We start from the raw sequence: 14,914 nt of genomic DNA on the forward strand, positions 1-14,914 counted from the left end.
GAAACAGTTCAATTCAGCCACTGAAGAACTGGAGGAGAATCTGATACCATCCTGCGGGGTGATGGTTCATAAGGGATTTTTGAGTGGGCCCAACTTCATCTGTGCAAGTAAGGGAAGAATGAGTCAATACACAATTTCTCAGTGCTCCTGCACAGCCTGTGCCAACTCCATGGCTACAAAGATGTGAGTGAGAAATGTCCTCTGGCTCACCATATTGCTGAGAGGTAGCGTGTTCTCACATGGCATCTGAACATGATAAGGTAGCCCAAAGCAATGTCTAGGGAAAAGGAAGGTGCAGACAGTGCTCGAAGGTATGTAGTCAACTAGAAAAGGGCTGAAATCACATAATTTCTGTCCCCACTCTGAAACTCTGAAATTCAGGCCTTCAGCCTTCATATCCCTCCAGCTACAGCCACCACCCCTCCAGAGACTTCTTTAAAGAGCTGAGTGATTTCTTAGAACTGTTCCGAAGCAAATTGATTTAACTCCTTTGTGCCTAAAACTGAAACTTCCTTATTGATGAAGTACCAGGAAAAATGCCAGGTCAACAGAAAGCACTGACATTTTCTGTCTTCCCAATGCCAAAGGAGAACAAATAATGACAAGAAAATAAATGACAAACATAGAACCCACTCCACCATACTTCTGTTTCCTCATCAAGCCTTTTTCCTGTGCAATATCATGAATGAGAAGACATGCTGGTAGAGCTAGGGCACAGAGAATCAGAGGAGGATGGGTGTAAATGGCATGTGAAACAGAGGATCTTTTAGAGATCTTCTTTTAATGTTATCAGAAGCTCCTTGCTTGCTCTGCCTTTACTGTGTGTGACATTTCATACCTGTTCTGTGATGGCTACATTCTCTGTCCTCTAAATCCTGCTGATGACAAGGACTCTATATGCTGCATTTTCACTGCAAATCAGGAGCTTAGTGCCCTGGTGAGTGAACTTGGGAATTGTTCTCTCTATATAACTTTCCCTACCTCGCATGGCCTCAGGTGAATTCAATTTTTTTTTTTTGAAATCCTAGAAATTGCCTGCTTACAGACTTGTAGCTTCCAACAACCAGAGTCCCGTGTGGCTCTTCTTAATTGTCCATATAAATTGCTTTCTATTTTGGACACCGGGAATATCTCAATAGCATCTGCTTCTCCCTTCTGGGCACCACCAACTGTGCATGAAATTCCCCCCAAAGAGGCCAGGTAAGAACTTTTCCTTTGTTGAAAAAATAAAGAAATAAAGGAAATTACACAAAGGACAAGCTGACTTCTCATCAGTCTATGCAGGTGAAAATACAATATAGCCTGCTACTAAGCCATAAGAAAGAAGATGCTAAACAGGAATTCTCCAGCTGTTCAAATGCACCTTCCAACTAGAATGAGGTTCATCATCATCTACATATTTACCAGGATTTTTGGGACATTATTGGTAGTAGCAGCAACTCTGTAGAAGATCTATTTCTTCTTCAACTGTTTTATCCCCTCTGAAACTCAAACTACAGAAACTCAAAGCACATTTGACATTGCTTAGTCTACAGTGTGCGACCTGGGAGATGTGGGTATCATTCTTTTCATTTTACTGATGAAGACAATGAAATAGAGAGAAGGACAAGTGGTACTTTTTGAATCTCAGCAAATCAGAGACAAAGCCAAAATGTGCGGTGAAAAGCATGTCTTCTTCTTCAACACAGCTGTATCAATGAGAAAGCGCCTCTCCTACATCCCTTCCTTTAGATTGTTAGGTATCTCAAAATAAGTCTGTAAAGGACTGATATGTCTATCTCAGTCTTCTCCTGTCTGCCATCCTGACCATTTTTAGGAGACAAGGCAAAATCACTGCCCGACTGATATGGCAGCAGTCATGAAAACGAAGTGTGAAAAACTGCCACATGCAGTGCCAATCTTATTATTATCAGTCAAAGCTGCATTTTCCTCTCAGCATATAATTGCGCTTTGGACTAGATGGGTATAAATTGAAGATTGGCTACAGGATAAATGATCATTAGACTGAAACTAAAACAAAGCTAAATTATCAGAGAGCCGGGGAGGGAATGTGTTTTCCTATGCACTGTGTTGGCAGCACCATCTGAGTGCCTCTGCATTATGCTGTAATGTCTCAGGTTGGAAAAAGATGTAGCATGGAAGAAAGAGCTCTTCAAAAGAAGGTGTTGGTTTTCTTTTCCTTGACTACAAATTGTTTTGTCCTTGCAGTCTCCATTGCTGTCTATTTAAGCTCTAAATGGTAAAGAAAATGCTGAAACTGAGTTTGGATGATATCAACAAGTACGAGGAGAAGGAAAAATGGGGGATTTGCTATGAATAATGGAGGAAAGTCGTGAAGTCGTGTGTTTTGTTTTCTTTTCTTTTGGTTAGGAGCCCTTCATTGCCACTTTTTGTTTGATATTAGCCTAGGAGGTCCTTTTAGATTCCCTTGTGGCTTCTAGTTATGAAGTGGACATCTTTCCCCTCACTGTACCAAGCCCGGTATTTTAAACTAGGGTAGGGGAGATTTAGGTTGGATATTAGGGGAAAGTTTTTCACACAGAGGGTGGTGACGCACTGGAACAGGTTGCCCAAGGAGGCTGTGGATGCCCCATCCCTGGAGGCATTTAAAGCCAGGCTGGATGTGGCTCTGGGCAGCCTGGTCTGCTGGTTGGTGACCCTGCACATAGAAGGGGGATGAAACTAGATGGTCATTGTGGTCCTTTTCAACTCAGGCTGTTCTATGATTCTTTGATTTTTCTTCTCACAATTGCCTGCTGTACATTCATGATCAATATGCAGCACACAAAAGTCTGCTCTTTACTTTGGTACCAGTTTGTTTTTTCAGCACTAATTTCAATGCTTTGAAGCGTCTTTTTGTGTGTGTGTGTGTTATATTGGCTGTTCAGCATGCTAATAAATGTCCTTTCTCTTCATTCTCTCCATCATACTTCCCATTGCCTGTGTATATCCTTTGGTTCAAGCCAGCAGATGACACAGTAGACCACATCTGGAAAAAGAAGAAAAACTTATTTCTTTCCTTTGTCTCTTATTCAGTTTGAAAGTCCTTATCCTGTACACTGCGTAATGGTCTCAGTCTCATTAGGAGGCTGTGTTTGGAAAACATCATGGCTGTCATGCTCAGCCAGGCATTCAATTAAGCATTAGTTGGGGCTGGAAAGGGGCTATACTTTCTTTTCTTTCTTTGATTGGATACTGCGAGTCAAAGGAGCTTTTATGAAGGGTTGAACATGGTGAGTAATTTCTATTTCTATGCGTGTAAGTATTATTTTATAGCATCTAGTTACTTTTGTTATAGGTATTATGAGATAATAAATAAATAAAATATTATGAGTTAGTGACTGCAATGCTGATTCTGTTAACAGGCTTATTCTCCCTCTGTTACCTATATTTGTTTAAAGTGGCTTCATTTAACATTTATGTAGGCTTTGGTGCAGAGAAAATGTATTACAACAGGAGTTTGTCCTGAGGGATCCTTACAGTACTAACAGCTACATCATCTACTGAGGCAGGTATTGCTAAACAGTGATATGAAAAGACATTATCTAGGTCACTAAAAATCATTTTTACACACTTGTTTTGCAGTGAAATCCTGTGAAAGCTAATCCAAGTTTATTCTCTTACCTCTCTATTGACTGTGAAGATGTACAGACATTACCCAGGCACTAGGTAGAAGATGGATGTCGCCATGTTGCTTTGTTACCCCAGCAGAATGAATTGTATTACTCCAATCAAGATACAAAAGGCAGATTCACACTCCCTGCTAATCTGACTTCTCTGCCCCACTCTATCAGTTGGTACAGACAGCCTGAACCTAGGCTTAATCACTTTCCCCCACGGTCAGTCAAAATATCAGTTCCAGAATGGGAAGGGGCAAAAAAAAAGGAACAAGAAAAATCAGAATTTCTTCTTTTCTAGTTCAGCCTGTGTTTATTTTGTGTTTATTTCTCATTATGTGGCTTTGGGCTTCATCTCCTTATTTCTTTGTACTGTTCTTTTCCCATCTGATAAGGAGGGTTGATTTTAATAAAAACTTCCTAACTCCTGCATAATGCTAAGAGCCTGCAACAAGCCCACATGAAAATTTAAATTCTTACTACTACAAAATGTTTATTTTCTGCTAGGTTCCTCAGAACTGTTCCCCTTAGTGGAACCCTGCAGGAGTGTGCTATAACTACCTTCTCTTGGGATCTACGGAAAATTGCCAAAGAGAAAGGCATGTATATTCATCTCAAGTTTGGATACCAACATGCTGCTGTGCTCTGTGGGTATTAATACGAGGCAGAAAGCGTCACCTGTTTCTGAAAGAGTGAAATTCAGTCTCTGTGCTCTCTCTGTTTGGGGATCATGCTCCATATTCCGTACCAGTGAATAAACAGTACTTTGGAACAGTCTTCAAGAACATAAAAACCTCTGGAAAAGGAGAAGGGATGAAACTATTGCCCATGGCTGTAACAGAGCAAGGAAATAATGAGTTTAAATTGCAGTAAGAAAGGTTCAAGTAAAACAAAGATTACTTGAGTATGTCATGCAGTTTCCATCACCGGAGATCTCTAAGGACGCAGTAGATAAATAAGCTTCAGGAATGACTTAGATGTATTTGATGCTGACCCGAAGTCAAGAAGATGGACTAGATAACCTGTCATAGTCCCCTCTAAATCTCTGAATTAGACAAAAGAATGTGATACCTTAAATTTTATTGTAGCTGCAATGGTCTAAGGATATCAGCAACGCAGAGATTTATCAAACAATCTGAAACAGATCTTTTATTAGCATAATATTAGACTAATTTTGCATCTAAAACCATAAAACATCCTCAGATTTTCTGCCTCTAAACTGAAGAACAAGAAATTGCATGTCTGCCTATTCCACATTTTTCCATGTCTTTCTAATAAATGACAATACCTTTCCCTACAAATTTTGCCTTGCATAGTCCAACTATAGCAATGACCTAAGGATATCTGGTAAAAACCTATCTCTGGTACACTGTCTTTGTTCTTCAGAATGAACTGTAGAAATGTTTTTATGCTATCTTGAACAAGAACTGCTGAACAAAATGGTCTTTTCAAAATATTCAGGCTTTATTTCAGCTTTGATTATTTGCAGTTGTTCCAATGAAGCATGTGATATTTCATTCATTTCCAGTTTGCGCAAATATACAGGTATGTCTCTCATGATGTGAAAGACTTTGAAAGGCATTGAAATTCACTTGGTCTTTTAAGTATTCAGGGTAACAACAGAAAAAAAAAAAAGAAAGAAAAAAAGAAAATTAAAGAAAGAATTAAAAAAAAAAAACACCAAAAAAACACCCACAACAAAACACAGAAACCAAAGAACTGATCACACACCGGCGTTTCGGGAAAGCGTGTTTGAAAACTGCCTATGTTGAAATACAGAGTTTGTAAGAACAAGTTGGGCATCTATTAGCGGCTATCTTTTTCTTCAGTATTATCCAGGCTTTAAGAATCTGCTTAATCGTATCATTCCTGTTCCAGGGATATCACTTTTCTCTATGCTGAAAGAGGACCCTTTCCTCACTTGTCATTTTTATTCGAGGCCATTCTGTCAGGATATATTCCCTCCCTGCCATACCAAGATCCATCTCTCTCACAGTTTCTCAATGCCCAGCTTTGCTGCAAACACCTATTTCTACCTAAAGAATATATTTCTTTTAGCTTCCCAGAAAGACATTTTATAATATGATAGCAGAAAGAGAGAATGAGCTGTCACTGGAAGGAGTCAGAGATGGTTTATTGTTTTCAACCAATTCCCCAAATCCTAAGAATGGAAGGTCTGTGGATTAGACTAAGTTGTATCTACCATAGTCCCACGTCTCAAATACAATGAGAATGTGCTCTTACGAAATCACTTGATGACAGAAAAACAGATGACAGAGCCTGGTACTAATTCAGTATAGTCTGTGGCCAAAAAAAAAGCACTAGAAAGGGACAAAGGGGTGGCTTACACTGCTCAAAAATGCAGACTCCTTCAAGCAAAAGTATTATCAAGGATGAGATATACTTAATGCTAATCTTAATGCTTAAGATTATTAAGTTATTGCTTATTGACTGAATCATAATAAGTAACTGTTTTTACTCTTCATGTACAGATAATGCAAGATAAAACACAAGTCTTCAAGCCTCTGCCAAAGTGGCCTGAGCTAATGTGTTTTCCTTGCATTAGTGAGTTACCAGTGAGAGATTCTGTGGAAGCCCTTACACGCATCTGAGCACTTCCTCAGGTTGTATGCTGATCTTTTGCTTCTGCTCTTATTGCACAAATTAGTTGCTTTCCAGGAGAGCATTACTGGCACTGCTAAGGCACTACTGAGGCATGTTAAAAATCCTTAGACAGAAGAGTGATTAGAGTAATCTTCCAGCTGATTTGAGGCTCCTTTAACATAAATGTGTTTTTCATTTCCAGCCCCCCCCCCCCTCCCCCCCCCCTTCTTTTTTAACATATACAGGCTTCAACTTCACATTTATGCTAAATATTAGCACTACTAAAGAAATAAACCTGATGTGAAGAATAAAAAGTCACAAGGCTTTGGTCATCTGTGGAAGACCACCCTCAGAACTCGTAATATCACTATAGCAGAGAACAACATCTGCAGCCTGGAATTTTCTGTGATGTTTTTTATATATTGCCCCCAGGCCATAAGGATAAAGACCATAAATATTGTTTTGAGGTCTGTGGAGGGGCAGTAGAGGACAAGTTGAGATGTCTTCAGAGTTGTTTGTATTTCTGCAGGGGCTGTATCAATTGGACTCTCCAAAGGGTTGTTGCAATTCTGTAACCCAAACAGAAGGGGAAAAAAGCTTGGCTTCTGAAGGCCAGAACATCATGTGCTTGAATGGAGTGGAATCTTCTAGCCAAATGAGGATGGCACAGAGCTGGCCATGGCTGCACGCTGTCTGTGGCAGAGGGTTCTGAGGCCTTTTGAGCACTGCCTAAACAGACTGTTTGTGGATGCTTAAAATATGTAACAGCTACCACAGAAGGACTGTTAACTATTCAAAGTGCTTTCTTTTGCCTGCCAATGTAATCTCCATCTTCCTCAGGTTCAGCTCTCACAATCTGTACTTCATCCACAGAGCCCATCATGTTGAAGAGATGGGCCACCCTGATCTGACGAGTTCATTGTACACAGTGAAATTAAAGCGGGCCTAGGTCTAAAACTGAGGCACTGAGTCTATTCCATGTTCTCTCAGGAAATGTTAGGAAATAGATGTTAGATAGGAGTGGACTGAGAACTGGTGTGTCTCTGTGAGTGGAGCCATGAGGTCTAGAAACTTGGCGATACTGCAGAAAGTTTTGGTATAGATCTATAGGCTCTTTACTGATGCTTTGTCATGGCTATATATTCCACATGGGAGAATTTATTCTTAAGCTTAGTACTCTTCTCTATTTTTTGACTTTTAGAATGTATTATTTCAATTTTAATGCTCCATCTCTCTTTAGCTGAACATTTCTTCTTCTACCACTTCTGCAACAGGAGCCTAAATTAATGTGATTGTATGTTTTGTGTTTCTTTGTGGGTTTTGTAAGGGAAAAATGAGGGTATCAGATTCAGAAGTAAGACCAGCACAATGTTATACTTCCCAAGCTGCAACTAGCAGCTCTGGCAGAACTGAAATATTTAATTCCGCCTCCTTTGAGATGCAGCAATCCCCAAATTTCAGATCCAGGTCTGAACTGTCAGTATGATTTTAGAACAGTGGCTTCAATATCAGCCTTCAGGCTCACCACCATGAAGAAAGAAACTTCCTATGAAATGTTTGGGTGTAGATGGACAGTATTTGAGGGGTCAAAACTGAATTTAAAAGAAGTCAACATAGTGAAAAGCAAATTGTTTTCTGTTATGTTGTCCAGGAAGGGAAAAAAAAAAGATCTGACTTGGATTAAAACAGAAATTTTGGCATGGATGATGCAATAAACTGCTTATTTCATTGTTGGTTGAGAAATTACAGTCAGGTGGTCAGTGTCTCCTTTGAATGTCACTGTCATGTTTCGTTATTAGTTATTTAATTCTATTTCAAAATATATACATATATTTCCTTCTTTGCTCTATAGAGTTGACCAGTCCTTAAAAGAGTATGAAAAGGTTAAGGTTTGTTGAGAAAATGTCAAAGTGAAAAATTTCCATGTCTTAAAAACTTTTTAATGAAAATATATGATTAGAACTCTTCTATTACCAGTCTTTGCTGTTTATTTATTGCAAAAATTTTCCCCTAGGGACAGGTTAGAATACTAAAGAAAGGTGGGATAGGGGAAATGGTTCGCTAAATCAGGACAATCCCTACAAACCTCTTCTTTCGAAAGCCATGTTACCATTCCTCACCATGTTCTTTTCCTCTTTTAGGGTGGACTATCAATTTGTCATTTGGGTCATCACTTTCAAAGCACTAAATCCCACTTACAGTTCTGCCACGTGCACTGTAATTTAGTCCAGACTAAGACTTCTTCTATATAGAACTTTCACAGCTCTAGGCCATCAGGTGAAATCTGACTGCTGTTTATAATTTGTCCAAAACTCTGTTGTCAGTTTTGTGAGCTTTGCTTTAGCCCAAAGTCTTTATGGTAGAATAATAAGTATTATGGTAATAACTGTAGAAGGGCTTCCCCCTCCTTGGAAGTATTCAAGACCAGACTGGACGGGGCTTTGAGCAACCTTGTGTAGAGGGAGGTGTCCCTGCCTATAGCAGGAGGTTGGAACTAGATGATCTTAAAGGGCCCTTCCAAACCAAACCATTCTGTGATTTTAGAAGATTACAAAGCTGTGCCACAAGCTCTTAGAGCAACTTCAGGGAAAAACATTGTAAGTTCTGTTACATTAGCTCCACATCTGTAAAATGGAGATAAATTACACCGAAGCACACCACTAGGGGGTATTTTGAGGCTGAATTATTCAATGTTTCCAAGGCTCCCAAAGCCTATACTGGTAAACTCGGTTGAAAAATCCATTACATTACATAGGTCTGTGGAATCAACAGTAGTAAAAAACTTTCTGTATTTATGTGCATATGCCAGTTTTAAAATATTAATAATGTGTTTTTTGTTATTGTTTTTCCAAATGCCAGATGTGTTGCCTCAGCCTCTAAAATGACGGACGGCAGTTATAGTTTGCCTGAAAAACCAAAGCAATTCAAATACAGTACAGTGAGAACTTTAGTTCTAGTGAAGGCAGCCAACCCATGCTATCAACTTTATAGACACAAAGCAGTCCCTGTTAACCAGTGCTGGGTTTTCAGTGTTCCAGACAGTGTTGTTCACAGGTGATTTTCTTTGTTACCAAAGTGAAAAAGTAACATCCAAGGATGTGTTTTCCTGAAGAGAAATGCTTCATCTCAGTACAAAGCTAAGTCTCTACAAGGCTCTTCGCTCTTCTTTTCTCTCTCGCAGGGATTTTATTTTCCCTTTCATAACACCAAGATGCATCCATCAATTTGGCTGTCAGAAAATTCCCATTTTCTACAGAATTCTATTGCATATTTCACAACAGAAAATGGTAGCCAGAAACTCAGATGGCTCAATCAGAGGTTGCCCTTTCCATGGAACTCTGCTGTCTCCCGTTCCTACATCCATGGCCATTCCATTGATTTTCTATAGCCAAGTTCACTTTCATTTGTGGACTTGACATGAGTGTACTGTCATGCAAATTGGGGATGGAGGATGCAGGTGGACACTCAGGAGAAGGATGATATAAGGATAGGAGAGGTTCAGTGTGCACATTGCATCAATTACTTGGCTGCAGAATGGGGAACTTGGTCATCAGCTAGAAAAGGAGCAATACAAATACATTTCATGTTTTAGCCACCTCATATGGGAACAGAGCAGTGAACTTGCTTCACTGGCAATGTTCTTTCTGTGTGTCTGCCACAAGAGGAGATGAATACTCATTGAGTGTGCTGAATACTTGCCCAGAAGTCCTAAAAACTGCAGGACTGCAAAGGCTGTGCACATTGTCATGTGCTTCCAAGCAGTGCAGACACTTTCAGGAATAAAACTCACACTGAGGATCTGTTCCAAAGTCTACTGAAGTTGGTTGTTGTTCTTACAAGAACTAAACCAAAGGCTTCTTATGAGTATATTTGCATGTAATGGTAAGCAGGAGTAGGAACTGCATTTACTTCCTCAGGGGCATGCAGTTTTCAAGAGAAGGAGGCAGCGACACTGTCAATTTACTACACTTGTTCTTGAGAACCTGGTGAACATGAAGAGGCCATGTTCACTACAGTTCAGTGGAGCTAACTGCATAAATGTCTAATCTTCTTCCAGTTCAATTTAGAGGAATTGTTCACACTGATTTCAAAATGATTAGATGTTTGGCTTTGAAGGTCTCAAAGGTGCAGCTTCAGTGTGAAGAGAGTAGAAAAGAAAGGGGTAGCTATAAGGGGCCAGAGCTACAATTCAGCTATGATAGCTGCACTCATATGAGCTTTCCCAAAATGCAGAAACAAAATCTCCACCCTGCCAAAATGATATGAGCTATATTAGACCCATAAATAGGAGAGCAGAAAAAAGCAGGCTCTAGTTGTTTTGAAATGGCCCTCCTCTTAAGCGGTGGCATTCTTTACTTGTAGCCAAGCGGCTCCTGTAAAAGCCTTGGCTCATTCCTGTGTTTGTGCACATCAAAGAAATGACTCCTAGTACAATCCTAGCAAGCAAAGCATCCTAATGATTGATGCAGTAGAATGGCAAATGTGCTCAGCACCACTACATAAAGTCAGTTTTGATCCATGGAGCCATTCAAACCAGCAGTGGTGATTAGTAAACCATATTCTGCAGCGCAAGACATAAGCTTCCTCCAGTCAAACAAAGGACTTAGGAGTGTCTCTGGAACAAATGTCTCTCTGAATTCTCCAGGCAATCTGTATACTGGGTTTTGTGATGAAATTTCTACCTTAATTCCAGGCTCTGCCAAAATATGAAAGGGCATAGTGGTAGCTGTTAAACCTATGCATATCTTTCTTTGCTCCAGCATTCATGGTTTTTATGGGTTGTGCTATACAGTCTGTACCTTTTAAGACAGCAATACTGTCAATACATATTTGAGAAGAGTTTTCAGCAGCTCAGTTTGGTCTAGTAAAGCCATATCTTTCATCTTGCATTTTGCAGGTGTGTGGAGCACATTTTAAAGGCACAGAGAAAGGATGCATGTCATCTCAACTTCACAGAAGATAATTTCCAGATCACTACCGTAATTAATTAAGGTAATGAAAAATTAATTTTAATTGTCAATGGACATATCAATAAACCAAAGGTATAATAAGCTGTGTAGCCTAAAATATTTACAAGGTTAATAATTGGGCATGGATTCTGCAATACGATACTAGCCCTGGCTCCTAAAAGAAGTCCCTAGCCAACTCTATTATGCAATGTGAGACCAAAATATTGCTGTGTTAATTCTAGCTTCACTCTTTTTCATGGTCAAGTCATCTTTCTGGTTTAGTATACAGAAGTCACCTAGAATAAATGTTGGCTTCTGTCAGTAATTGCTCTCCCAGCTGTGATGTTTTCCAGCTGGGACTGATGGAAACAACTAAAGGAGAAGAGGGATGCTTTAGGTTCATACTTTTCTGGGTTATATTTCCCTCTCTGTGGGTGGGCTTGGGGAAGGGAGTCTATCAGGAGTACTGTACAGTATGATCTTTCAGCTGTGAGGTACAAATGAGAAAGTGAATAGAAAGAGCCTCAAAGGTTATTTACGATCAAGTCCGTGATTTCAGTTTCTGTGTTCTGGCATGGCTCCTCATGGAGATGTGATGGAGGAAAAAGACAAGAGGATTGTAAGCTTTGTGGGTGACTTTTTCTCATACCTTTTTAATGCTGATGTGCATTCTTTTCTCGTAGTAGACTTTAGTGACTTTCAGCCTTTACTGAGTGTGGATTGCACCCAGGCCCTGAGAGACTCTGCTAGGCCATTAGCATCCTCTAAACTATCATTAAAAATAATAATAATAGAGATAAATGACTTCAGTTATAGGCTGTGGATAGGAAATATTCGTGAATTAGCTCCAAATCAAGATGGAGCTGTACTATTTGGGGTTTTATGTTTTAGCTGTGTTTTAGGTTTACTATAATCTTGTCTGAGGATTTTGTCCTACCTTCAAGTATTGCTAGTACTTACAGAGGAATATATGAAAAACGAATACCTTAAACAACCACAACAGCAACAAGGAATCTCTTTGGTGTATCAAGAAAGATAAACTAGGATGATATTTTCAATTTTTTTAAATATTATTTTTAAGTAGAGTAGGCAAAGTGAGGGGAAGGGGGGAAAAAAAAGCCAGTGTGCCTTCTGGTATCATCTGCTGCCTCTGGATGGTCCCCAGGTTGGGCTTATTCCCCGGAAGAGGAATAAGCATAACTGTGAACTGCCAGTCTGTATTAAATGGTCCTTTTGCTTCTGTGAACTAAAAAACATTTGCAGAACCAACCAACATGCAAATTCTGCTCAAGGTCACTTCTGCAAATCTTTCTGGCTCCTGTACCTGCACCAGGCTGTATCAAAGCATTTATAATCTGGGCCCTTATTTTAACAATTAGTCTGATTTTATTGAGAGTGACTGCCCTGATCAATGGCATAAATCAGGCATGTTGTCAAAGGTTGGCCCAAGACCTAGTTAAGTTCGCACTAGATGACAAGTCTGTCTACAATTTATTTTTCTCCTTGTCTTTATTCAGAGTCAATGTGAAATCTCACCTCAGAACATGATAGTGCTTTGTGGGCTTGAAATCAGCTTTAGATAACTCAGAGTCTTGTAAATGGCCCTTTTGATCAATGAACTGAACAGAAAAACCTCTAATCAACAGAAAAAGAAATGTCTCTGTGGCCGGGGCTTCTAAAAATAGAGGAGGTACAGAACCTCAGCTATTTCACAGTGGATTTTCATGCATTCATGAAAATAATTGCGACAGTGCAGGTGTAACCCTGTAGTTAAAGCTAGTGATGTGAGGATTGCAGGGCCTGATATGCTAATTTCTGGAGGGGTTTGAAGAGAGACTATGCTGAACTGTACTTAACAGAATTTAATCTCTGCCTCCCTTGAAAGGGAATTTATATATTCTTTTCTCCTTGGTTTTGAGTTAGCTTTGAGTTCTTATGGCTTCTTTGGAACATGTAAATGTTTCTGGAAAAGTCTGACTTCTGCAGCCTTTCTTCACAGTAGGAGTAATAAATAGAGGCTGAAGAAAAGGTTTCAGCCATGTCACTAACAGGGTGTGATGCATTTTCTGGGATCATGTGGAGCTGGTGGAAGATCTTGGTCTGAAAAATCTCAGTGGTAGAGATCTGATAGCTATGAGTATATTGCCACTTTGCCTGCCCTAGGGCAAAGGAGAGAGACAAAACTGTGTGCATACAACGTCTATGATCTGACCACCGCTACCAAGGATAGGTGGCACATCTATGCTGCTCTGTTCTCAGTTCAGATAAACTGAATCATCTTCTGTTACTTCTAGGTTTTACCTGCATTATTAAGCTACTCTGGACCAAAGGTCCATTCCCTCTCTCCCAAATTGCTTCAACTACTGTATGCTTGGTGACAGCAGGAGCTTAACAGCAGACGGTTCTGCAAAGCCCACCAACCATTTCAAAGCATATTCATCAGCTTGAGGCTCCTCATCGACTTTAGAGTTCCCAGTGGTGTCTATCATCAATGGAACATCACACGTATGGGCAACAGAGAGCATAAGGAACAAAAAGCATGGAACCATTCCTCTGTCAATTTACTGTTAGTGTCCAGCCTGAAGGCAAACCATTATTTCATGAAGAAGGAATAGCACAAGAAGCAGCAGAGAGTGTTCCCTTAAACACAGTCCTTTTGGCAGGAAATTTGAATGAGTAGGGAAAGATGGGGTCATGAGAGAAAGTCTGGTGGAACAGATAAGAGCAAGAAGTCAAAAGCTTGAGTAATTTTATACAAATAGTCCAGCCTTGCTCTCAGCCATGCAAATGGATGTAAGGAGCATCTCCCTTCACTAGCAAAGGATTAACTCTTTAGCAGTTAGCTGCCATAATGCCAGCCACTTTCAAAGAGGAATTATGCTTATAAGGTTTTCTCTTCAGATAAAGTAGATTGCTCCCAAGTGTAGGTGGCTCTTGCCAGCCCAAATCTTTACTATCCCTTTACAACAACAAGCATTTTTTTCCAACATATGTTAATTACAGAAACTGTTAGTGCAATGCAATAAATAATATAGGATTATCAGCTGTTGAAGGACTCCAGGTCTTTAAAGACCTGGAAACACAGGCAGCAAGGTGCCAGATACCAAACTGAAAAACATCTGCAAGAATTAATATTTTCTTAATATACAGAGGTTGCTCTGAAAATAATGCCTCCTATTCATTTCCATGGAAACTACAACAGATATCAAGTGCATAATAACACTATTTGATAGAGCAAATTTACAGCTACAAAATGGTGTTTTTCAACATAGTCATCACCATTAGCTATGCATTTTTGCCTGCATACTGCTCTCATAAAAAAAAATCTGCACCAGATAAGGCAACCCACAGTTTCACAACTGCTATGATGGTGTCGTTGCTAGATGCAGTCTGTCTTTCATTGGCCCAAACAGATGAAAGTCAGAAGGTACCAAATCTGGACTATACACTGAGTATAGCAGGACAGTTAGCAAAGATTGGCAATGTGTTCTGCTCGCAGGCCAACACAGTGACACAGGAGGTGTTACTTTTGGAGCAGCCCTTCTACTTGACAACACACAAGGTATGAGATCATCAGTCTTTAATCCACAGAGACTTGCTGTATGCTTACTGTGCTGTATGGAGTGGCACTCTGTGAGTGGTCTAGACAAAGCCAGAGTACTTTCAGGGCAGCCAGGTCTCTCATTACACTCTCCTGTTGATTTTAAATCAGAACAAATTAATTGCATGTTGTAAACTGGTCAA

At 39.8% G+C, this 14,914-nt stretch overlaps 1 long non-coding RNA gene across 1 annotated transcript in view; it reads left to right on the forward strand.

The window, feature by feature from the left end:
* LOC107320349 (uncharacterized) overlaps positions 1–14,914 on the forward strand; it is a 68,027-nt gene that overhangs the window by 40,793 nt on the left and 12,320 nt on the right. Inside the window, exon 3 of the long non-coding RNA XR_001558227.3 lies at positions 11,119–11,213. This is a non-coding gene — a long non-coding RNA (uncharacterized LOC107320349). The remainder of the gene's footprint in view (positions 1–11,118; positions 11,214–14,914) is intronic.

The sequence above is a fragment of the Coturnix japonica genome, chromosome 1 (genome assembly GCF_054131305.1).
Source record: "Coturnix japonica strain WE chromosome 1, WE-NBRP24, whole genome shotgun sequence".
NCBI lineage: Eukaryota > Metazoa > Chordata > Aves > Galliformes > Phasianidae > Coturnix > Coturnix japonica.